This window comes from Rhineura floridana, chromosome 7 (genome assembly GCF_030035675.1).
Source record: "Rhineura floridana isolate rRhiFlo1 chromosome 7, rRhiFlo1.hap2, whole genome shotgun sequence".
NCBI lineage: Eukaryota > Metazoa > Chordata > Lepidosauria > Squamata > Rhineuridae > Rhineura > Rhineura floridana.
In genome coordinates, this window is record NC_084486.1 from 51502524 (window position 1) to 51529091 (window position 26568).

Consider the following 26568-nt stretch of genomic DNA (forward strand, 5'->3'; position numbering starts at 1 on the left):
GACCTCGCCCAGCGGCTTCATATAGATATTAAAAAGCATGGGGGACAGAACTGAGCCCTGCAGGACCCCATATTGTAGCACCCAGGGACTCGAGTAATGTTCCCCAAGCATCACCCTCTGGAGACGATTCCCAAGATAGGAGCACAGCCACTGCCAAGCAGTGCCTCCAACTCCTAAATCTGCGAGTCGCCCCATCAAGGATCAAGGAGAACCAACAGAGTTACACTCCCTCTGTCTTTCTCCCGACAGAGGTCATCATACAGGGCGACCAAGGCTGTTTCTGTACCAAACCCCGGCCGAAAGCCGGATTGAAATGGATCCAGATAATCAGTTTCATCCAAAAGGGCCTGGAGTTGGCGAGCGACCACGCGCTCTAGAACCTTGCCCAGAAATGGAACATTTGCTACCGGCCTATAGTTGTTAAAATTGTCAGGGTCCAAGGAGGGCTTTTTTAGGAGCGGTCTCACTACCGCCTGTTTCAGGCAAAGTGGGACCACTCCCTCTCGTAAGGAGGCATTAATCACCTCCTTGGCCCAGCCGGCCGTTCCATTTCTGCTAGCTTTTATTAGCCACGAGGGGCAAGGGTCCAGAGTGGAATTTTAACCAAGCCAGTAGAATTACAACACAACAGCAATCCTTTCCCATAGCCACCTTTTCCTCTACATCACAAGGAGAGAAGGGGGGAAACAACTGCTGTATGACTGGACTTCATGGATCTTTTATGGAGTTCTTCTCCTTATCAACGGAGATGCCAGGAAATGCAGCCTTTAGGAAACATTGTCTGTTCATTGCAACTGAACATACATATACATTTTATAAAACCACACATCCAATCATGCCAAAGACTTTTTTCAGATTTGTGGCTTAACCATCATCCCGATTCTTGGGGTTAATTCTTCACCCAGGCACACTTTTCATTCTGCAGGTTACACATATGTAGACCTACAGAGTCGTCCTTCTAGAACTTTGTCACAAACTGTCAGCCTTACAACATCCCTAAATTTCAGCCAGTCACCATTTGTCGCTTGGAAACAAAAAACCATCTGGGGTCAAATTATACCCCAGAAATTCATTGAACTTAGCCACTGAAGTCAGGGATAGATAACCAAAATGCATAGGAATAAATTTATCCCTTCCACCTTTGCAAGGACAAACAAGCTTGCACTCACATGACGAAGTCACATGACAAAGCAGTGAACAAACTTGCAATCACATCTCCAAGCTCTCATTGTTGCAGAAGTACAGAGCTTTGGCTATTGGAAGAAGAAAGTATAGCTTCCACAAGCAAAGTAAGTTTTATTTTACAATTGGGGAGAATTATAAACCCCTTTCTTTGCCCAAGCTTCCCCCCCCCGCCCAATGTTCTGGGAAATGTATAGTCCCCCCCCCCATTTTATGCCAATCTAGCTGGGCATATGAAGCAGATTTCAGTCTGGCTGCATTCAAGGTAGGGTGTTTTTCCCCCTTTTGCCAATTTAGCTGCGCATACCAGAGGAAGAAATGGAAGGGTCTGGAGGACATCTCCAGGAATAGTCGACCACAGAATAACCAGGGACATCATCAGTGTGCACCCAGGGCCAACAGTTTTCTTACCGGTTTATTAATGGGGTCAGAAAATACCCCAGAAAAACATCAATGTTAGTTTCTTGTTGTATTAAAGTTGTTTCAAAACAGTTTACAGTGTTTTCATGATATTTTAACCTTTTTGTTACTTTAAAACATAGTTTTTGTTGTTGCAATTGAAAATAAAAATCATAGCTTTTTAAAGGACCAGAAATGTTGTTGTTTACTCAATATGCATAGGGAAGGGGCAAACGTTTGCCGCTCAGAAAAATTCTATGTCCTCTAAATACCTGTTTTCTGACTCTGGGTGTTTGAGTATCATCAAGCTTGTGCTAACGTGGCTTCCGGAGATTAAAAATAACCCCAACTTATCATTGGAAATCTCACTGGGGTCAAAATATACCCCCAAAACCATGTCCCCACCCCCAAATCAGGTTTAATAAGCCGTGAAGGAGACAGGCAAAGGAGCCAAGCAGATGTGCTATATTCTGTTCCTTGTCTATCACTGGGGGAAAAAAGAGAGGAGCCACTGTATTTTGTTTATTTATTTTGGTTACTAGGGCTGAAAGCTTTCATTGATTCATGAGTAAGATAAATCCAAAAATCTCCCACTTCAGTGGCTTATTACTAGGAAATGTAAGTACTCCTATTACTAGGAAAAATGAGTACTATTACTAGGAAAGTATTCCTGGTAAGCATTATTATCAGGAAAGGTAAATGACAACATGCTTGACCTAGAAACAGATGTTTTAAACTTATCTCTTTTCATGATGATGATGAAACACCTCTTCTCTTTCTGAAGATTTGTATGGAATATTCAAAAACAAAACAAAATATGTTATTTGCTTTTTGAGTAAGCTTGAATAAACACTGTTCATTGAAAGAACTTTAAAAAAAAGATTGCTGTAGTCAGCCTGAATAATCAGCAGGTTGACATTAAGGATTCTGGAAAAGAAAATCCACTAAACTTCACAATCAAATAGTACTAGCAAAGCATACTGTGATGCTTAAAGAGAACAGAATCTTTTGTGAGCCCTTCCTGAACTAGGAAACTCTTGATGGGAAATGGTCGGTAAGGGTATGTGTCAAACTGAAACAATAACAAACAAACCCTTGTTAAATATGGGAATGTGAAATAAATCTATAAACCTTGCATGCTCTCACAGTAACAGCTGTACACTGTTGCATTCCCTTCTTAAAGAATTTCAAGTATTATACAGCCACGAGAGTGGCTGTGAACTATAGCCAGCATGGATTTTTTGCATTCTGCAATGTTAAATTGGGTATTTCCCCACATGCCATTCTGAAGCTTCCCATAAGCTCATTTCAAAACAACACCTTACAAAACTTATAGTCCTGAACTCAGAAACACTTGCTTGACAACCCTCTAAATTTTCACGGCGATACACAAAACACTCAGAGAGAATAGAGTTCAAAGTCTAAAAAGAGAGAAAAAAACCCGAGACCCCTTTTGGACTTTTTTCTGTCAGAGTTCTCATAATTTGTTGAAATTAATTAAAAATCAGCCATGTTCACTGAGTACGTGTAATCCTGTTACTGACCTTGCCCCATACTCTGACCTTCATCTTCTGCAGTTTAAAAGTTAAAAAAATGCCTGGCTGACTTTTAATTAATTTAAAAATGTTACATTGAACTCAATGACAATGCCGGGCATGCTCAGTAAGAACCAACTGTCAGTGTTCTAAAAGCCAGACTTAAAGCTGCTGGGCTTGCCTAATCAGGGGGTTACACCCACATCAGACCTTGATTTCACTTGAGACAGTCATGGCTTCCCCCAAAGAATCCTGGGAAGTGTAGTTTGTGGAGGGTGCTGAGAGGAGACTCCTATTTTCCTGACAGAGCTCCAGTGGCCAGTGGTTTAACAGTAAATCACTCTGATTGAGCAGGGCATCTCCTAGCAACTCTCAACACCTTTCACTAACTACACTTCCCAGGATTCTTTGAGAGAAGCCATGACTGTCCAAAGTGAAATAAAGGCCTGGGACAGCTTTGGTTTAAATTTGGCACATGTTACCAAATTCTTCCACGCTACACAGCAAGTGGATTGGACTGTGAAAGACCAACCCAAATGGTGTTTGCATTTTGACAAGTTTGTAGGGCAGTACAATATCTCAGAGAGGAGGTCAGGTCTCATGCTCCCCTGGTGCATTCACTATGGCTGCCCAATCTCCCTGCTTTTTAAAGTTTGATAGAAGTATCTGTGGGCTATAAGTACGTTCTTTAACCACAAGTTTTTTTTGCCTATTAATGAATATTTTGAGATAGTTTGAAGTCTGGCTCAAGAAAGTACAAAGAGCTATACGCTTACAACACAGAGACATTGTTGACTTTTGGTTACTTCCTATACCTGGAAGTAAGCCTCAGCAAATACAATAGGACTTAATCCTGAGTAGACATATAATGTATAGGATTGTGCAGTATGACATTTCTCCCCACAAAAACTCTGAAAAACAATCTGAAATAAAACAAAGCATGCAAACATATAGCTCTGATAGAAGGTATGAAATGTTCCACAAAAGGAGAATTTTTAAAATGAAAGAGTTGTTTATGAGAAAACACTAATAATAATAATAGAAAAAATAGAAAAAGAAAATAACAACAACAATAATAAAAGTTGTCTGATACATCATTCAAGGAAGTAATAACACTTATGCACCAATACCCAATAAATCTTTCTAATGCAGTGAATATCAGTGATTAGTCTTAACACTGTAGCCTTGAGAAATTAAGCTACAGAATACCTTTAAAGCATTATTGTTGTTGTTGTTATCATCATCATTTATTTGTTAAGATGTCCATGGCACTATACATAAAATAAAACCATAAAAACAAGTCCCTGCCCAAAAAGGCATACAATCCAATAAAATAAAACGAGGACAAGAAAAAGGGAGGGGAAACAAATAAAGGACAAAGTGAGGACAATCAAAGCTTCAAGAAATGCAGTTTGTTAAGGGTGGTGGGAACTGTATTTCTGTGAATGATAAACTATAGTTGCCAGGATCCTTTGAGAGAAAATGTGCTGTGAATGCGCTTTAAAGATATGGTGTGTACCCAGCCTCAGAGTGGAGAAGTCCAGTGGAGCACTGTTTCTATCGACTTATATGGACATTTGCATGTAGTAGTAAAAGGGCTCTGGAATCCTTGATGTAGGCTGTGACAGATGTGAAGAAATCTCAGAAGCATCTCCATTGTCCAGAAAACCCACTGACTGAAGAACATCATTTTGGGACCCAACTGAAAAACAGTATTTTTTTTTTGAAAGCATACTGTGCATCCAACTTTAATTCAGAAATATATTGTGCCCCAGATATCAAAACTCTGCTCTAATTAGTTAACTATCCCTGAGAATGTCTAAATCTTCCATATTTTAGCTTTCACTTAATAAACACAATAGTTGGACGGGCAACATACGTCAAAAATATTTTTCAGAGATGGATCTTTGCTTTTAATGTACATTGTATTTAGCCATGCTTTACTCAACCCATCCATTTCCCCCAAAAAATTTTCTCAGCACTTCGTGGTCCTGTCCATTTGGCCTGTGCATTGTCTCATTGTTTGGTGAATACCCACAAGCTTACTCTTTCAACTTATTCTGGACGGCACTCCTAACAATTTGTCCTTGAACTGTTTTCAATTGTTAGATTTGGTCCTGAAACAACTGAAATGCAGTTGAACATAATGCACAGAGTAGGTTTTTCTTACCCATGAACAATCACAGCCTGTTTGTTCACACCTGAGGTTTGGAAAAAGACTTCTATGTCACTGCAAGAAAGCACTTTGACTACTATCTTGTAAATTAAGTGTGGCTTCTGTTCAGGGCCGGTTCTAAAGGGCAGTCAGGTGGGGCACTGGCCCGAGGGCCCCTGGAGCTACGCCCCTGAGGGGCCCCTCCACTTCCCTTCTGTGATTCGCAGCAGGAGCCACGGATCGCAGGACAGGAGGAGCTTCCAAACCGCCTGCCATCCCCCCGTTTCACCTAACTTTCTCTCTGTTTTTTTTGCAGTGCGCGCAGGCTTGCCATCAATAAAGATGGTGGCCAAAGTTTCGGTAAGGGGCTGAAGCCTCTGCCGCCATCTTGGTTGACGGCAGCAATGCGCGCACGTGCGTGCCATCAACCAAGATGGCGGCAGAGGCTTCAGCCCTTACGGAAACCTTGGCCGCCATCTTGATTGATGGCAACTCTGTACGTGCAGCGCGTGCAGCTGCAAAAAACAGCAGAGAAAGGTAGGTGAAGCAGGGGGATGGCAGGCAACTCGGAAGCTCCTGTACTGCTATCCGTGGCTCCTGCCACGGATCACGGAAGGGGAGCGGAGGGCCCCAGCATGCCTGGAGCCGGCCCTGATTCTGTTTAAGTTGTATTGTTCTCTCCCTGAGCCCACAGTTCAACATTTCACTATCTTTCCAGCATAAGTTGTTCTTTATACCTTCCAATCAATGACTGCTATACAGTACGACACAGAAATAATGTTCTTCATAAGGTCACAGGCTGCAAAACAACAAACAAAATACTATGGGCAGTTCTGGCTCAACATTTCTATATCTCAAAGCATAGAGCAGCCACAGTGCATGCTGAGCCATGGAAGATCCAGAACATGTCTTGTGCTATGCTAGATCAATCTTCTGCATTTAGATGCCTATTACAGAGATATCCACAGGTAGAACATCCTGTCTCGTTTATATATTTACCATAAATCAGGATTGTAAACAAATTCAACTACAACTTTAAATTCAGTTTCTCAGTTACAGGGCTGGCTCCAGGTTTCTGGGGTCCCTTGGACACGGGACATTCAGAAGGCACCTTGCTCGGGGGGGGAGGGCACTCCCCTAGTCATGCCAAGCCCCCTCCTCCCTTCCCTCCCTCCTTTTGAGGCCTGCACCACTAACTTCCAAAAGGCCCACCGTGCCGCTCAGGTCAGGGCACTCCAAAAAGGTTCTCTTCCTCCTGTGCCCCCCAAGAGAAGCAGAAGCCATAGAGGCAGAGTAGGTGCACTCTGCACATGTGCAGGGGCCCATCCAGAGCCTCCCGTTTACTGGCAGTGGGCTCAGTTTCAGACCTGCAGATCCTCCTTTCATGCCTCCTCCTCCTCCTCTTCTGTGTAGAGCCTGTCAGGGAGAGCCTGAGCCTCCTCTGTCTCAGTTGCACCACCCATAGGGAGGGGAAGAAGAGGACAGCAGAGCTGTGGGGACAAACGTCCTCCACTCTCTCCCTCACCTGCGAGCACGAAGAAAGGGCTGTAATCCTTCTCCTCTCCCTAAGGGTGGCAACTGAAGCAGCAGTGGAGGTTCAAGCTCCCCCTCACAGGCTGAAGCAGACGAAGAGGAGGAGGTGGCAGCACTGTGAAAGGAGGATGCTGCAGTTCCGACACTTAGCCCACTGCCACTGCCTCCTGTTCCTCTACTTTGTTCTATCAGGTTGAGATGCCACTGCCTCAGTTGCCCCACCCATAGGGAGAGGTGGATGGCAGTGCCATGGGGGCAAACTTCCTCGCTCTCTCCTCCATCTATGAGCACAAAGGAAGGGCCACATGCATCATGTCTATGTGGAAGTGTCGGCTGGCCCTTTTCCCTGCCCATCCTGCTACTCTCCAGGGCCAGGCCTGCTGGGCTCTGGGGCCCTTCTGAGCCACAGGGGCCCCCAGCCAGAGCCCGACCTGGCCACCAGCTGACACTGGCCCAGCGCAGCTAGTTCTACTATTCTTTCCTCTCCATGTACTCTTCATCACTATAGCACATACTGTATCCATCCATTGTATCCCAATATGTGGGGAGCTTTAAGCCTGAACTTAGAAGAGATCCAGTGACCCCACAACAGCATGATTTTTTTTATCAACAGCAAACCACCAGCCTACAAATTTGCTTAGCATATCAGGCTGCTAACAAATCTTATGAGATATAATGTAGTTCTATGTTCTAGAACACACACATTTTATATTAATTGTACAATTCAAAATGTTCAGGTCATAATCTGCAATTATCTAAAAGAAGAAAACAGTTATATTATTTGTGTGTTTGCTACATATAAAAACTTCCCACAAGCCATGGTGAAAGAAGTTGAAATATGAGGAAAGCTCCAGCAAGCTCACAAAAATACTAAACAAATAAAAAATGCTTCTCAAAGTAAGAAATGCTCCCTGTTGCTTCTTGGGCTACCTATTATGAGATCTGATGGAAACAGCTCTGAACATGCTCAGAACCAGTGTATGATTCTGATATAGGCTAAGGCTACCTCATGGGGCTTGTTCTTGAACCAGTTCTGATCGACCATGGAATCATGACAAATTTAAGTCCATTGATTTTAATAGATCAACTTTTAGTGGGATATGGCCGACATATCTTATCAGTAAAACTGAAGAAGAGAGGCTGCTTCACTTTGTGACATGAATCCCATATCAGTAAAAAGGGGGGTCTTTAAAATAATGTTTTTGATTTTTATTGCATAGAAAGAATACCTCTGTCTTGTCGGGATTTAGTTTCAGCCTGTTCTCTCCCATCCATCCACTTACGGACTCCAGGCATTTGGACAAGGTATTCACAGCCAACTCTGGTGAGGACTTAAATGAGAGATAGAGCTGAGTGTCATCTGCATATTGGTGACACTGCAGCCCAAAACTCCTGATGATGGCTCCCAGTGGTTTCACATAGATGTTGAATAGCATGGGGGAGAGGATAGAACCCTGTGGCACTCCGCAATTGAGAGGCCAAGGGTCTGAAACCTCATCCCCCAATGCTACCCGTTGATGCCTACCGGAGACATAGGAGTGGAATCACCGTAAAACAGTGCCCCTTATTCCCAATCCCTCCAGGCGGTTTAAAAGGATACTGTGGTCAACGGTATCGAAAGCCGCTGAGAGATCCAGGAGGACGAGGAATGTGTATTCTCCCCTATCCAACGCCCTCCTCATATCATCCACCAGAGCGACCAAGGCTGTTTCAGTTCCGTGTCCAGTCCTGAAGCCCGATTGGAAAGGATCTAAGTAATCTGCTTCATCCAAGTGTGTCTGTAACTGTTTAGCCACCACTCGCTCAATCACCTTGCCCAAGAATGGTAAATTAGAGACTGGGCAGAAGTTATTCAACTCTTGGGGATCCAAGGAGGACTTTTTCAAGATGGGCTTTATCACTGCCTCCTTGAGGGCTGATGGCATTGCACCCTCTTCCAAGGACGCATTTACCACTGCCTTGATCCCTTCGCCCAGTCTCTCTGTGCAGCTCATAATGAGCCATGAAGGGCAAGGATCAAGCAAACAAGTGGTTGGCTTCACAGTAGAGAGCACCTTGTCCACTTCCTCAGAGGGAAGAGGCTGAAACTGATCCCAGCAGACAGGAATGCAACTGGCCGACTCTGGCCCACTGCCTGTAACCACGGCGTACGAAATCATGCTCTTCAGGTGCTCGATTTTATCGGCAAAGTGTTTCGCAAATGTGTCACAGGAGGCTTTGGAGTGCTCCATGGGTTCCTGAGCAGCTGGACCGACCAGGCTTCGGACCACTTGGAACAACCTCCTGGGACAACACTCTGCCGACACAATAGAGGCAGCAAAGAATTGCCTCTTTGCTGCCTTTGTTGCCAACTGGTAGGCCGCTATTGCCGCTCTAACCAGTATCCGATCATCTTCAGTGCGAGATTTCCGCCACCGGCGTTCTAGTCGTCTCACCTCCTGTCTCAGACCCCGCAACTGTGGTGTATACCAGGGTGCAGTCTGAGTTCTATTCAGGGGGAGAGGACATTTCAGAGCCACCCGGTCTATCGCCCTAGTGATCTCCCTGTTCCATTCTACCACCAGGGTCTCGACCGGGCGTCCTTCAGTGAGCTCCAAATCACCCAGTGCCTTCAGGAATCCCTTAGGCTCCATCAGGCATCTGGGCGGACCATCCTAATCGGTCCTTGTCCCCTGCGGAGGGTATGTGGCATTGAGAGATCCATATTCACCAGATAGTGATCTGACCATGACATGGGGTTAGAAGAAACAGCCCCCATTTTGAGAACACTTCCCTCCTCTCCCGGGACAAACACAAGGTCAATAGTATGACCGGCTACATGGGTGGGGCCTGTATTACTAAGGTGCAGTTCCCAAGAAGTCATGGTTTCAATGAAATCCCGAGGGGCTCCCATGAGAGTGGTCTCAGCGTGAACGTTGAAGTCCCCCAAAACCAATAGGTTGGGGGAGAGCAGCCGCACACCCGAGACCACCTCAAGCACCTCGGTCAGGGAGTCTGCCGTGCAGTGGGGTGGGCGGTACACAAGCAGAATCCCTAAACTTCCCTTTGGTCCCAACCTCCAGTACATACAATCAACAAACTTGGTCTCATGGAGAGGGGGTCTGGTGAAAACCAAGGACTCCCGATAGATAACTGCCACATATATTGTCTTCCTGAACAGTTAGTCTTTGTGCCTAGCTATAGCTCACTGAAAAAATACTTATGGTCTGATCAGAGTAAAGTGCAATATTTTGTAGTGACTCAAAACACACACCAAAGTAGAAAATTCATTTGGTCCATTTCTGAGCAAAGAAGGGATGCTTTATTCCAAGCTGAAACATTCCACACATTTATATCTTGTTCCTAAACATTTCATTTTTGAAAATGAAGTTAAGGGAGGCATTTTTTTCCTTCTAAAATGAAAGTTGTCAAGTGTTCATCCCGTTGTTTAAGGATTCATAGTTTAAGGGTCAAGTATGCCTCAAGCACACTTATTAGAGGAATCCTTTTCCATTGAACTTAGTGACACTTATTCCAGTAAACATGTTTAGGATTACAGTACATAGGGTTGCCAGATCTCCGGTTTTCGCCCGGAGACTCCGGTTCTAACCCTGCCCTTTCAGGTTTACAGCCAGTAAGTGAAGTCAGGGTTGTGATTAACAAGGGCTTGTTGACCTCCAAGCAATAGCTAGAACCCATTGCAAGGCCAAAAAATTGTTGTCTTTTCCTGGTTTATAGCTTTCAGCAATAGTAAAAGTCCCTTTCTCTGTGTGGGCAGGTCAGGAGATGTAGAACAGAAAGAATCACAGCAGGATCTTGGTAGGCAATGGTTTACTGTAAACAATTTCAGTTATGATTATAATAAAAGTTTACATGCAGGGTTTTTTAAAATACTTTCAAAGATAGCATATTATACATTTTATCTTTCAAATAATTTTTGAACAGAAATTGAAAAGAAGTGTACGTGCAACTTGTTTACATTTTCCTGGGCTGAAAGGAAGCTGGCTGTTCTCAGCAACACTAAGTGAAATGCTGTGTTTAAAGTAGCAGGGTTTGGGGTTTTGTGTGTGTGTTCTTAAGGACTCAAGTGTTTGACCTAAATACTTTAGTAGTCAATTTTTGTTTTATAGTCACATGAATCTTTAAACTGAATCATTTAAAGGGACAGATTAGGCTAACAGATGGTGAGTAGCCCCTGGTCAACCAGTAAACTTTGTAGCTGATTTCCACTTTTTAAAAATAATTGAAATGATTTACATGCAGGCAAAGTTTATTGAGTAGATCCACACAATACATTTAAAGCATATCCAACTTGCATTTAAAGTGCATGACTTCCCCCAAAGAATCCTGGGAAGTGTAGTTTCCTCCTAACAGTTATAGTTGCCATGATTCTGTGGTGGGATTCATGTGCTTCAAATGTGTGTTGAATGTGCTTTAAATGAATGGTGTGGATCTGCCCTAGGTGTGCTGTGCATTCAATAAGTGAATCCAAAAGAACAATTTTAAACAGGGGAAGGGCTATAGGTCAGTGGTAGGGCACGTGATTTGCATTCAAAGGTCCAAAATCCAATCTCAGGAAAAGGCTATTGCCTGGAATCCTGGACAGCCAATGCTAGTCCGTGTTATCAGCACTGAGCTAGAAAGTACCAAATTGACTGAGTCAGTATAAGGCAGATTCCTTTGTTTGTAAAAGTGGAGAGAGACCCAAGGGCCACAGTGACTCCAACATTTATTTATGTATTTTATTTACAACATTTATATACAGTTTTATTGTAAAAAACCTCAAAGTTGTTTACAGAAGGAATTAAAACAATGAAATTATTGGCAAAAACAGTTTTTGTGTTTTAAAAATTGTGTATTTGTTTTTAATGTTTGTAATTGCCATAAACCGCCCAGAGAGCTTCGGCTATGGGGCGGCATGTAAATAAATAAATAAGGACAGGTATTTAAAAACATTCAAAATAATAAAACCAACAATGAGTTAAAAACAGATTAAAAAGTACACACTTCTACATGCCTGGCTAGACTTGACTAAACAAAAATGTTTTTAGCTGGTGCCAAAAAGAGTACAATGAAGGCACCTGCCTAATGACAATAGGCAGAGAGTGCCAAAGTGTAGGTGCTGCCACACTAGAGGATCAATTGCTTACAAGAGCAGAACAAGTACTATGTGGAACCTGTAACATGGAAAACACATCTTGAACTTGGCCTGGTAGCAAATCGGCAACCAGTACAGATTTCAGAGCAGAGGTATTATGTGCTGATAGAGTCTCCTTCATGTCTGCAATGATGCCATGGCATTCTGCACTAACTGGAGTCCCAGATTGGGTTGTGCTGTATGGGGATATCTGTGACCTCAGCTGACTGGCAGCCAGGATTTTTTTTTAGTTTTGGTTAGGAAACCTGACTGGTTTAGTTTTGCATTAAGGAAATCATCACTGCCTTTTCTTTTTCTGTTTGCATTTCACTTACCTTTAACCTCACTCCCTTATATCCATAGAAGCAATAACAGTGGTTATTAATAACAGTAAAGAAGTTTGGAACAAGATCAGCCACACAGGACCTTCTCTCAATCCCGCCAACTAAAACAGCTAGGTTGGCGGGGACAAGAGAGAGGGCATTTTCAGTGGCGGCCCCCACTCTCTGGAACTCCCTCCCGTATGACCTTCGACATGCCCCTTCCCTGAATGTATTCCGCCAAGCTTTGAAGACCTGGCTCTTCAGACAGGCCTTTGGGACTTACGGGCAGGGTTAAATTTTTACGACGAATAGCCTACTACTCTGTACTGGAACTGTTTTATTGTTTTATTGTTATATTGTATTTTATGATGTATTTTATTATGATGTAATGTATTGTTGTTAAATTGTACGTCGCCTAGAGTGGCCATTGGCCAGATAGGCGACCCACAAATTAAATTATTTTTATTATTTTTTTCCATGTGCTCAGCTCAACCCCCTTAAACCCACTGATGATGCACCTTGTTGGTTATATTATGGTTTCTTTCTTGCTCAATAGTGGTAAAACAGAATTCACACACTGGGAAGTGTGGCTTCAATTGCTTTTGTTCACCAGCTACTGGCCATGAAGTTAGACCAAATTACGTGTGTTTTCTCTCTGGCAATTATTACTCACTGGAATTGGGTTGGCTGTCAAAGTGAGTTTATAGCAGCCCCCAGAGTAGGCAGAAAAGGGTACAGAATCTTCTTAACCCTGGCACATTTCTCAAACCTCTCTCTGCAGTGAAAGGTCAAGTCTGTAAAGAAGTTTGGAACAGCCATGCTAAAAGGCAGGCAGAGCATTCCAGGCAGGAGGTTGTCAACCCTGCTTTGATATGGATATTTTTGCAGAAGATCCCTAGTCAAGCCTTACCAACAGCACAATCCTAACCATATCTACTCTGAAGTAAGTCCTGTTGAGTTCTATGGGGCTTAGGCCCTTAGTAAGTGTGCTTAGAATTGCAGCCTTCAGGGGCATCCATCGTTACTCCTGAATGTTCCTATCTAACATCTCCACAACACTAGGCTCTTTTCTTTCTGCAATGGCCTTCTGGTGACTGGGCCTTCTCCCTACCCAGGCTCCCTAAGCAGGTGATTCTGTCACTTCAGCTGGACCCGGGAATACCCTAGTTTAACTAAGATTTTTATCTTAATTTCCAGCAGATTTTTTTTATGAGTGGTATGCTCCAAGCAACTGTGGTTGATACTATAGGACCCGCCCCATGACATAACTAGGGCCCGCCCCTGAAATCTCAGGGTTTGGGATGAAACCCTAACACTGCCTGATGTGCAAAACAAATACAACAAAAACACAGTTCTAGAGCCCTTGTTAATATTTTCATTTGGCCAGGTCAAAGTACTTATGAATTTAAAACAGAGCAGCATATGTTTATTTGGGTTTTATTTTGGGTTTGTCTGGGTGTTTTTGTCTGCTTGGTTGTTTACTTTATAAAGAAATAGTGGTGCAACATTTAGCTTTAATTGGTTAGATTAACCAGTAAAAAACATGCTTGCACAACCAATCCCATACTGCAGCCCCTTTACCACACACACACACACACAAAAGCCTCTCCCAAACAATCCTTGTGAGGATGACATTTGATCATCTGGAGAAGCTTTTGGGGAAGGCTCCAATTCCACCTAAGATTGATTGTGGAAGCTGCCTTCTGCTTGCACAGCCACTGGATACAACCCATCATTTTCTAAGATGTTGTCCACTGTAATGAATTAGTGAATCATCAACAAAGGAAGTATCTTTTTTCCGTTAAAAGGTATGAAGATTTACTTGATGGTCAAAACTCACACAATTAAATCAAGTTACATTTTAAATTAAGTGGTATTCCTACAAACAAAAATGCACTTCAGATTGAGATTGAGACTTATTTAGATAATGTATGCTGTTTTTTTATTTTCCTAGTATATTGTTTTCTGGCAAAGTTATAAATCCAAATTTTGAAATATTTAAATTCCTAAAATCACATCTGTTCTTTATATTTTCATTTTACAGAGTAATGTAGCACAGGAACTAAATTAAGAATTACACAGATTTTCTTGTGCAGTGTATAAACTCATCAGAAGTAATTGTTGCAGGAGTGTGTGAAATATAGTGCAAAATGCAAACTCATTTTCCTTACTATAAATATTGCTTGAAGTTTTAAATAGTCCCCCAGAACAATCCCTAGTGTGTGCAATCTATTTGATAAGCCAACATATTATCATAGATAACACTAGGCAGTAAATATCACCTACAGGGGGTTTGTCCAACTCAGCTATTCCAGTAAGTTGGCAAAGTATATAGGAAAAGCTGGGACTATAAAAATCTGTTTGTGTTCAAAGTACAGGCTTGTCATTATGTTAATGTGTAATAAAAAAACCCACACTGGAGAAGCAAGCAAGCAAAAAAAAAAAAGACAAACCCCACACAAACCAGACAACAACAAAAAGAGATGAAAATGATTGAAAAATCACCTTGCGAATTATTCCCTTTTGACCCTCACTCAACCTTACTACAGTTCTGACCATATGATTGCTTCGAAATTTCCATTCTCTCAACTTCCTGCCCTTTCTGGGCACAAGATTTATAAAGATTTTGTAAGGAGGGCACAGATAAATTAATGTTTCCAGAAGGCCTTAATGTATCCAATGTATTATTAGGCTGCATGCAGATGGTACATCTGCAGAACACTACTTGTATAAAAGCCTTTCCATGTAATTTAGGAAAAGTTGGTTTCCATTTGAGTCTGCATGGGCAGGGCTTGTGTTACGGGAATATTTCACAACACACTGTTTTCTACTCAGGGAATACATACATTTCCTAGATAATGCCTGTTTAACCGCAGTGTAGCTTGTGGTGTCACAATTCACTATGAACCTAGAGCACAGCTTGTAATGTCACTTGTTACTGACTGCATCATAACTCTTCTTTCCTGATCTATCACACATTTGTCAACGATGCTATGTCACTCATTTTATGATTTCATAAAAACTGTTCAGAAGCTGTTTTCTTTCCCAGTATTTTATACATGATTAACATACTTAGTGATTAGCACCATACCTTACTGAAGCTTCTGAGTTTAGTCACACATTCATGTATGCTTTCACTTTCCTTTCCTTTTCAAACCTTTCAATATTTTCATTGTTTTAAACAAGATTATGTGCTCGTGGGCTCATACAGCGAAACACTCAATATCCAGACATCTCTCTGACATGATTCTGTGACCTTCATTTAGCATCTTAATGTGCACCTACAAATTCCTTCTCAGTTCAATCAGTATTTCCTCCCACCCACCCCCAAACCTGGAATTCTGTACTATGTATTGAGGAGCCTGTATGTACTCCTTTCTCAGTATTCTTTACTATTGTTTTTAAACGAGGAAGTGGCAAACATGCATTACAGCCAAAGGATAATATCTCACTTGATGTGCTGTTGTTGTCAGGAGAATATTGCCCTATTTTTACTTGCTTTGCATGGTCTGCAGAGCATCATCATTATGGAATGAGAAAGTTTGTATGGGAAAGCAGTTGGGGAATATTTGGGGTTAGGCCCTAAGGTGGTTAGTCAGGTTCAAGGATACTAGAGGCAAGGCCAATATTGACTCAGAAAATGAGAAAGTATGCTTACAAAAAATGGCTGATTCCCAATTGACATTCTTAACTGTCAGCTTTCTCACCTCACTCCTTCACTCTCTCCCTGGGACTCCCATGTTTGTTCCAAGTAGGATGCTCAGAATTCACATGTATTCACTGATCCAGTTATTTGACACCAGCACATCATTTGACTTCCTGTGGACTGTGGACAGCAGGGTTCCATTCAAAGCTGATTTTTCTCTATGTCACAAAATGTAGTTTAATTACAGCTCTGTGATACTTGATGAGGGCCTTCTCATTCACACACAACTACGGAAGATCATTATTAAGATGCATTTATACATCAAACCAGATTCTGTTCTCCTTCTTTAGAATGTACTCAATGTTCTTCAATATAAATATTGAAGCTGGTGGTGGCAGGGAGTCTACAAACAACCAAGCCAAAGGAGACAATCCTATATCCATTACCTGGGAGTAAGCCCCATTGAATGCAATGGGACTTACTTCTGAGTAGACATGTCCAAGACTCTGCTTTAAGTCAAGCTAAGAAGCCATTCATCTCAGAAGGTATAATTGTTAAAAACGAACTTTTAGTCTACTCACTTTATATGTATTTCACTCTCTATTCATTCTTTTGGTTTCTCAACTAGGTGATCCACTGAACAGAGTCAAGGTCAAGCTTATTAGATTCACTTCAGCTCACATCAATTACACCCATCAGTAAAGGTGATGTTAACTATAATTCCAGCTAATTGGGTTTGTTTTATTGAGATGAAGTGCTCAATAAGGCTTAGCATGGGAGAATCAAGTTAACTCTGCCAGTTTCTACTGTAATAACATTTTGCATTTAAACAGTCAAAAAGACATGGGATGTTTCTAGACCACCACCCAGCCCAAGACCCCATTCACACCCACACCGTCCCAATACTATTCTCCGTCTCTACTAACATTGTAGAAGGTGGGTATCATCTTCTCCACTATTTGTGGTAAAAGGATAGGTATTTGTTTATTCTAGTGCCAATCAGTGGTAGAGTGGAACAAGGATGGTCAGGGACAAAGCACAGTAACTTATTTCACAGCAGGGATGATGATGTTATCTTCTGGGATGCTATTGCCTATCCTCTGCATGCCTAATAAATAAACTTTTCTTTGAGAGAAACACACCAAAGAAACTCAGCAGAGGAACAGGTAGGTTACATTAGTATGCATGGCACTTTTATTTTGAAAAATCCCCAAAGCCCCTTGTTATGACCAACCACACAAAATAGTAAGCAAGCTTTGAGTCCATCAGAACCCTTAATCAGGCTAGATGTTAAGCAAAGCAGAAGAGCAGGGGTAAGACAAAACTGGTTTGGTATTGAAGCAACACCAAAAAATGTCCCCACTGGTCAAAAATGCATTTTTGTGGCATAGTCGTAGAAAAGGCATGGCTATGGGTGGCTGTCATGAAGAGCACTATTACTTCAGAATGTACCACTACAACACTGGCAGTAACTTAATGTTTTTATCAGCAATCATTTCTGCACATGTAAGATCCCAGAATTGTTCCTCCTGACTAAAATCCTACAAGTCGGCAGCAGTTCTATAACTTCCACATAAGCAGTTGGGAATAATTTTTGACAGGTCTCCATGATGCCTGAATATTTGTAATGGAACATGTGGTAGAAAGAGTGGTTCAGTGTAAAACTTAGTGCTACCTGTTTTAACTCTAGAAAATGAAAATTGTACTACATACTATTCTAATAGTAATAGCAAAATAAAAGTAAACATGTACATCTGTCACAGCAGAAACTGTAATTTGCTTAGGTTTTCCTTTGTTACCTATAGTAACCAAGTGTAACATTAAACAGATACAAAAGAGATATTTTTTGGTACAACAGATTTGAAATCATCAACTCATAGCACCTACTTCAACTGGACAGCCTTAGAAACTAAATTACTGAAATACGGATCCTGATTCAAACATTGCCTCTCCCATAAACTCACTAAGTGGTCCTTGGCAAGCAACTGGCCCAGTTTGCTCTGTCATTCGATGCAGCGAAGTGACAGCAGGAGGCTGTGAACCTGACTTATTATCCCTTGTTTGGATGTAATGGAGAACTATGGCTTAACATAAGCCAGGATTTTCATGCCAAAGCTGTTATACAATAGGGGAAAGAGAGGCAAGGAATAAGTGCTCTGAGGATCATTTCCAGCTTCATAAATAATGGTTTATGAAATTGTGAATGATAGTTTGAACCAAACCACTGTCTCTCTGCTATTATATATTTACTGTAAGTTGGTAAACACCACTTAGATTTTTAAATGTATTAAATAGTTTAACACGTTCTTAACTATATAAATACATACATATAGGGATAATAATACTGATCTACCATACAGAGCAAGTGTATTGAAGCAGTTAGAATGTTGGACTAAGATCTGAGAGACTAGGGTTCAAATCCCCACTCAGCCATGAAACTCACTTGGTGACCTTGGGCCAGTCACCACATTTCAATCTAACTTACTTTACGTGGTGTTGTGAGGATAAAATGGAGAGGGGCAAGGAGAACAATGTACAACACCTTGAGTTCCTTAGAGGAAAAGTGGGATATAAATCTTCTACTACTACTAATCTTAGGGCTCTTCCTCCCCCCACTCCTAGCTGACCTCCTGGAAGACCAGGGGCAGAGAGGCCTAGGTCTTACAGGCTGCAGTCCAACCCCTGTCAGGGGCCATTTTACCTACCAGCTTCCCCACCAACCTGTCTCTGTTTGGGTTGAGAGGGCTGGATAGGATTTTTTCCTTTCAATGGCAATTGATACCTGGTTGGGAAGGCTTTTTCATCTATCCCTCAGTGATTGCTTCATCTTCTGTTAGGCGCATATTTCTTCTGTCACAGCTTAAGGTGCAATTGGCATTGGGTAGGATCAAACATAAGGGGAACCGCCATGAGGAGTCTAGTGGTGATTCACATGGGTCACCCTCCTAGCTCGGAAGGGGCAAGGCTTTTTCCATCATGCACCCTACCCCCATACATACACACGGTTGCCCAGTGATCTGGATCTCAGAAGCATGGGCTATGCCATACTGGGGCTTAATGTTGGCCAATAGCTAAGGGCGGCGACCACCTGGCTAGCTGGGGCAAGCATTCCTATAGCATGGGCTTTCAGAATGGAAAATTAGATCCTTGCCCTATTATTTATTATGTTTATTTATTAAATTTATATCCTGCCCTTCCTCCCATAAGGGCCCAGGGCAGCAAACAAAAACACTAAAAACACTCTAAAATATCACAAAAACAGACTTTAAACATATATTAAAACAAAACATTTTTAAAAACATTTTTTTAAACAAAGCTTTAAAAATATCTTAAACAATTCCAGCACAGATGCACACTGGGATAAAGTTTCTACTTCAAAGGCTCATTGAAAAAGGAAGGTCTTCAGTAGGCACCACAAAGATAACACAGATGGTGCCTGTCTAATATTTAAAGGGAGGGAATTCCAAAAGGTAGGTTCCACTACAATGTGCAGAACGGACCTCCTAATAAGATGGTATCTGCAAGAGGCCCTCACCTGCAGAGCACAGTGATGAACTGGGCATATAAGTGGTAAGACAATATTTCAGGTATCCTGGTCCTAAGCTGTATAGAGCTTTGTACATCAAAATCAGAACCCTGAACTTAGCTTGGTAGCTAATGGGCAGCCAGTACAATTATTTCACCAGTGGAGTGTCATGTTGGCGATACCCTGTTCCAGATAGCAGTTGTGCCACTGCATTTTGCACCCGCTGCAGTTTCTGGAACAACATCAAGGGCAACCCCACACACAGTGCATTACAACAATCCAGCCTGGAGGTTACCAGTGCATGTACAACAGTGGTCAGGCTATCCTGATCCAGAATGGCCGCAGCTGTCGTACCAGCTGAAGCTGGTAAAAGGCACTCCTAGCCACTGCAGTCACCCAGGCCTCTAGCAACAAAGATGAATCCAGGAGCATTCCCGTACTATGAATCTGCTCTTTCAGGGGGAGCATGACCACATCCAAAGCAGGCAACTGACCAATTATCTGAACTCAGGAATCACCAACCCACAGCGCCACTGTATTACTAGGATTCAGACAAAATTTAATGGCCTTCATCCAGCCCACCACCAAGTCCAGGCAGAGGTCCAGGCCTTGCACAGACTCTCCTGATTCAGATGTTACAGAGAAATAGAGCTGGGTATCATCAGTGTACTGCTGGCACCTTCCCCAATTCTCCTAATGACCGCTCACACGGGCTTCATATAGATTTTAAACAGCATCGGGGACAAGATGGTACCCTGCAGCACCCCACAGAGCAACTGCCAGTGGACTGAAATACAATCACCCAGTGCTATTCTGTGAAAATGACCCTGGAGGTAGGATTGGAACCACTGTAAAACTGTGCCTCCAATACCCATCTCATCAAGTCAGCACAGAAGGATACCATGGTCAATGGTATCAAAAGCTACCAAGAGATCAAGTAAGAATAACAGGGCTGCACTCATCCTGTCCTTCTCCTGATAAAGGTCATTCATCAGGGCAACCAAGGCCAATTCAGTCCCATAACTTAGGTTGCACCCAGATTGGACTAGTTCAAGATAATCTGTTTCATCCAAGAGGACTTGCAATTGCTGCGCCACAAACCCTCTCAATCAACTTCCCTAAAAAGGGAGTATTTGTGACTGGGCAGTAGTTGTCACAAATCAATAGGCTTTTTCTAGAGCGGTCAGATCACTGCCTCTTTCAGGGCAGCTGGAACCACTCCCTCTCTCAACAAAGCATTGACCACACCCTGGATCCACTCGGTCAAACCCCCTCGGCAAGCTTTAATCAGCCCAAAAGGGCAAGGGTCGAGAGGACACGTTGCTGGCTGCATCATAGCAACCACCTTGTCCACATCATCAGGCCTCATCAACTGAAACCGATCCCAAGAACTTGCAGCAAACGTTGCACTAGACATCTCACTGGGAACTACAGCAGATGTGGATGAGCATCAAAATTGCTATGGAGGTGAGCAACTTTACCCTCAAAGTGCCTTGCAAACAATTCACAGTGAACCTCTGAAAGGTCTAAAACTCCATTTCCTGGAGTTGATGTCAACAGAACCCTGACAATATGGAAAAGCTCCACTGGATGGCTACTTGAGAATGCGATGGTGGCAGAGAAGTGGGCCTTCTTCGCCTGCCTCACCACCACAGTGTAGGCAGAGTTATGATGTTTTACTCATGCCCTATCAGCCTCACAGCACATATTTCGCCACTTGCACTCTAGCCCTCTTCCAGCCTGTTTCATTGCCCTTAGCTCACTGGTGTAGCAAGGTGCAAACTGGGCTCTACAGTGCCGGAGAGGGCGCTCAGGGGCAACCATGTTAACGTGTCTCATTCCACAGCTTGATAAAGGCTTCAACAGGGTCACCTGCTCTATCTACTGGGAACTCCCCTAGGGCATTCAGGAATCCAGTGGATTCTATTACTCTCCGGGGGCAGACCATCTTAATCTGTCCACTACCCTGCTCTAAATAAAATTGTGGTGTGTTTCAACCCATAAATGCTGTTGGCTGTATTTATTCCTGTGGCTGGTGCATGTGTATGGGGGGGGGAGGGTGCATCCTGAGACTGCCACACAACTAATCCTCCTCTTCCTCTTAAATGTGTGTTGTGAAGACTGCAAAAGAAAATGTATATGAAGCATGTTGAACACTCTAAAGTGCTACCTATGTTTCTTTATACGGCCTCTCTCTCTCTCTCTGTGACCATGCATAAATCTTGATGGAATGGACTCATAAAAGGTCTATATCCACAGATTGCTTTATTACTGATATTATTATCATTTCAATGTTTTCATTCAGTTTTAGATCCTACAATTTTCAGCCACTATGTGATAAATTCAGATACAGCTGTTCCTGTTTAATGTTAACATATGCTTAATATGCATGAATAATTATACCTTTTGAGCACAAATGTTGCACAAATTATCACATTTTGTTTAAAAAACAAGGGGTACCAAGCTTTCCATCAAGCGTTAGATGACAAAGTAACATTCAACCCACGTCACTAACAGAGTATAATTAATTATGCCTAGACAGGTATAATGGATATAACAGGTGTCTCTGCTAAGGTCATATAGAGGGCTTTATATTCAGCTTGAATTGAAAAATTGCCTGTTTAACCCGCTGCATGTATTATTTTGGAATACTACATTATGTTGAAAATGACTATGGTTCCTAAGCCATACAACTATCTTCCTTTGGTAAATGAAAGATTACATCCACATATGATAACATGTTTAGTGAAACACAATGATCCTGTGATGAATTGTTATTTTTCTTCCCACAGCATACTTCAATTATCGTCAGTAGCGCAGTGGCAAATTCAGAAGTGCAGGGTCTGTTCATGTTAGTCACAGATATGCTGCCCCTTCTGAGAATGGGATCCTTGTTAATACCTTCTCCTACAACAACAGGCATCCTTAGGAATCAATCAGCATGAAAAAGGAGAGTGTTAGTGACTGAGAAGAGTCTCCTCAATGGCTGACTCACCTCCTTTCATTCTGATTGGTTCCAATCAGCAGGAAAGGACAAGGAAGCATGTTAGAATACTCTTCTCAGTGGCCAGCACACTCCCCTTTCATGCTGATTGGTTCGTAGGATGCTGGAGACATAGGGACGCTGCTATCAAAAAAGTAAGGGGTCTAAGACCCCTGAGACCTCAGACAACTACACCCTTGATTATTATACTGCACCATCATGAAGAAAGACTCTGTGGGGGAGTTGGGAAAATGGCAGGATTTAATGAATTCATGGGAAATCGATATCTATGCCACTGGCATGTAAAAGCAGAAAGAGACAATGGGAAACAGCGTCACTGCAAAGATGATGGGGACACATAGATCCTGCCCTGAGAGGCTATAGCTACCCATGAGTAAGGGAAACAGCATGGTCACTAAAATGGTGACTAAAAGATTGTTGTGTGCAGAACCTATGGCCTATCATCCCTGGCCACTGGCCATGCTTGCTGGGGGCTGGCAGCAGTTGTAGTTCAGCAACATTTGAAGGGCCAAAGGTTCCCCACACCTGACTTAGAAGGCCAAGTATGCTTGTGAGAGACAGAAAGCTATGTAACTGAGTCTGAAAATCTTTAGAGGGATATTCATGTCAGTCTCTTGCAGCAGAAATAACAAAGAGTATTGTGGCACCAGAGCTTGGAAAAGTTACTTTTTTGAACTACAACTCCCATCAGCCCCAGCCAGCATGGCCACTGGATTGGGCTGATGGGCGTTGTAGTTCAAAAAAGTAACTTTTCCAAGCTCTGTAGTGGCACCCTACGTTTTTCCCAGTCTGCGTCTATGTTAGAATTGCTTTTAATATGCTTTCTTTAATATGTTTTTAACCCCTTTAAAAAAAAAAAAATTAAAGATTTTTTTAAACACATTTTATTTGTTCTTTGCCATACAAATATCAGCACAGTATAAAACAATACATAGCAAAGAAAGAAAGAAAGAAAGAAAGAAAGAAAGAAAGAAAGAAAGAAAGAAAGAAAGAAAGAAAGAAAGAAAGAAAGAAAGAAAGAAAGAAAGAAAAAGCATTATTCACATTGTTACATATGAAGATTCCTTTTTGTGCTAAATGCCCTTGTTCTCTTTTCCACTTTGAGTTTTCCTGAATAGTCTACACCCACCCACACTCACTCACTCACATAACCCCATATACAATAAGACTTAACCAAAATACTCAAAATATTTCTACCACATTTCTTAAATTCTTTCTTTCTTGTCTTTTCCTTTTTTTAAAATCAGCTTCTTAAGTATATAAATCAAAAACTTCATAACAATTTAAATGTCTGTTACAATGTACTAACATATATACATAAATAAATTTAAAGCTTTTTTTACGTTGTTTTGTTTTAATGTATTTTAAGGTCTTTTTATGATGTTTTAAAGTGTTTTTAGCGTTTCTGTTTGCTGCCCTCGGCTCCTGCAGGGAGGAAGGGCGGGATATAAATCAAATAATAAATAAATAAATAAACACTGGGAAGAAGAAAGCTATGTAACTGAGTCTGAAAATCTTTAGAAGGATATCCATGTCAGTCTCTTGCAGCAGAAATAACAAAGAGTATTGTGGCACCTTATATACTAACACATTTGTTATGGCACTCTTAAAGATTAACAAAAGATGTTACAAGACTTTTTTGCTGCTTTGGAAAATATTCAAACACTAAGACTTTCTGAACACTGGGAAGAAGAAAATGGCCATTCAGCTAAGAAACCCATTTACTCTAGCCTTCTGCCCCACTTTTCAGCCAACAATCAGGCCATTCCATCATGATACTTAAAGTCAATCCAGATTCAACACTTAACTATGCTATGTGTGAAACAAATGCAAAGGACAAGTAGAGGTTTGATCTCAGGAGTTCCTTTGCAACTGTGGATCTCACATCCAGAAATGTTGTAAGATGACTTTGTTTGGGCTTGCTTCTAATGCATACTTGTTGAGATAGCTAGATGTTGTTGGACTACAGCTCCGATCAGCCCCAGCCAGCATGCCCAATGATCAGGGATGATGGGAGTTGGAGCCCTGCAACATCTGGAGGGCACCACCTTGGCTACCCCTGTTTTATTTACTTGGTTTATTGAGCTGTTTAATAATATTATTACTTACCTACAATTGGATCCAGACTCTTCCATTCATGAAAGAGACACAGATCCAGCCGACACTCCCACTGGAGGATGGGAAAGAGGCAATTTATGCCAATTCCCCTTTCTTTCTACAGGTATGACATTACATAAAGCTCAGATGTAGACAATTGGCATTCCTTATCAACGGTTAAGAACAACCATAACATTGCAAAATTGTAATCAGCACTGCCTGAAAAACTGTGTGCAATGCTTTCTTTGAAGATTACTGTTTTTCTCTTAAATAATTGAGATTATCGTGATTCACCTTTAGCATGACTATGATTTAAGTTAATTGCTTGAATAAGTTTTGTATTTGACTATAGTGTCTTTGATTTACTCAAGGTAGTGAACAGATTTTAAACAAAGACAGAAAACATTTTTCATACTTCTCAAAAAGAGTTAATGCATGAAATCTTACCTACTGCTCTGTCATTTGAGTTCAGAACCTCACCTTTTTTATGCTGTAAAACAAGATACTATTTAAAACTGATGCTTCAGTGACAACTAAATTGATTTGTTTTTACCACCCAAATTACAGGTTGTTTTTTTAAACTGTGTAGGCCAATATTAACATTAACATTAATGTTTGACACTGTGCTATCTGTACAAATGATAATCTAAAGGCTTGGAAATTTCCTTCTGTCCCTATTTTGGTTTTATACAGGTCTCCAATCACTTAATTTCACTGGTTACAACGATTTTATTGGAACCACTCTAAAACAAGTTGATAGTCCTTTCTAGTATTAATATCTGTAGTGTTTATATTACTAATAAATAACAATAAATAATGATCCCTTTCCCATATCAAAAAGAAGTGTACAAGGCATTCTATATACTTAAAATCAAATGCAATGAAAACAGATATTAGACTTGTTCAGAGTTTAATTTATGCAATGATAGTTTCAAGGATCAAGACTTCCTGCAGTTTATGCTCTATTCTGCAGCTTTATCAGAACATAGGTTTATGAGCCACACATGGTTAGTGTGCTTCTTGAGGTAAGAATGCTTGAAGAATTCGTTATTTGTAAACTCCAACAGAAACTGAGCTGATCTGCACCTCCCAAGCTAATACGGGAATTGAAACTTGATCATCCACAGCTTTCACATTTCTGATGAATCCCTTGGTTCAAAAAACATATAAAATTCTTTTTTGAAATAAAATATGTAGTGAAATGAAAATGTTCTTAAATTTCAGATTAATGCAGAAACAGGATGGAAAAGATTTACAGTAAACGTATGCAAACATTTGCAGATCCTCTCACCCTGGCAAACGGCAACTTCTATGTCACCACCAAATGAAAATGATTGTCTCCCATCAGCTATTTTCAGTATTGTCCACAATAAGAATGTTTGAGCTCATTAATACCCTTGGCAACAAAAGCAGTGGTATATTGAAGAAGTTTGCTAATGGAGCAAAGCTGAAGGGCATGGTCAATGCAAAAGAATACTGGAATATTATACAGAAAAAAAACCCTAGATGTTTGTAAAACATGACTATGCACACCATGAAATTCAATACAGCAACAAAAAGGTTACGAACTTTGGTGGTAATAAAATTGTACTTGCAAGCAAGGCACATGATAAATAAATTCCTCTGGGTTCTGTATTAGTTAATTACATTACTAGTAAATCAGAATGTCTGAGAGATGCCTTGCTTCAAATATTTCAGATGTTCAGAATATTTTTCTACATCTTTCCTCCATTTCACCTCTAAAAGACGGGCGAACTTGAACTGGGGTTTGATCTTCATACAGAGATTTTGGAGCTTTATAAAATTATGTATGGTATGGAGAAAGAGGGTTTTTCTATCTTCTCGTAATGCTAGAGCTTGTCCATTAATAAAATTGTTAAAAGTTTAAAAGGTGTGAATTGTAGTTTTATCAAGTTCTCAAGGACACCCAACATATATTAGAAACCACATACAATTTCCCTAGTCAGCAATGGTGGCTGGTCTCTATTGGAGCTAGTAGGGTAGAAGGCAGAGAGGCCAACAGTAGGTGGAGCCAGAGCCACTGACAGGCAG

General features: G+C 41.5%; 1 protein-coding gene and 1 long non-coding RNA gene across 19 annotated transcripts in view; one reads left to right on the top strand and one right to left on the bottom strand.

The window, feature by feature from the left end:
* Nucleotides 1-26568, bottom strand: part of ADGRA1 (adhesion G protein-coupled receptor A1) — a 588775-nt gene that overhangs the window by 206841 nt on the left and 355366 nt on the right. The gene's annotated exons all lie outside the window — the stretch shown is intronic.
* LOC133388953 (uncharacterized) lies at nucleotides 1202-26374 on the top strand. The gene is made up of 4 exons (XR_009763985.1): nucleotides 1202-1289; nucleotides 13025-13186; nucleotides 16518-16593; nucleotides 25741-26374. It is a non-coding gene; the product is annotated as an uncharacterized LOC133388953 (long non-coding RNA).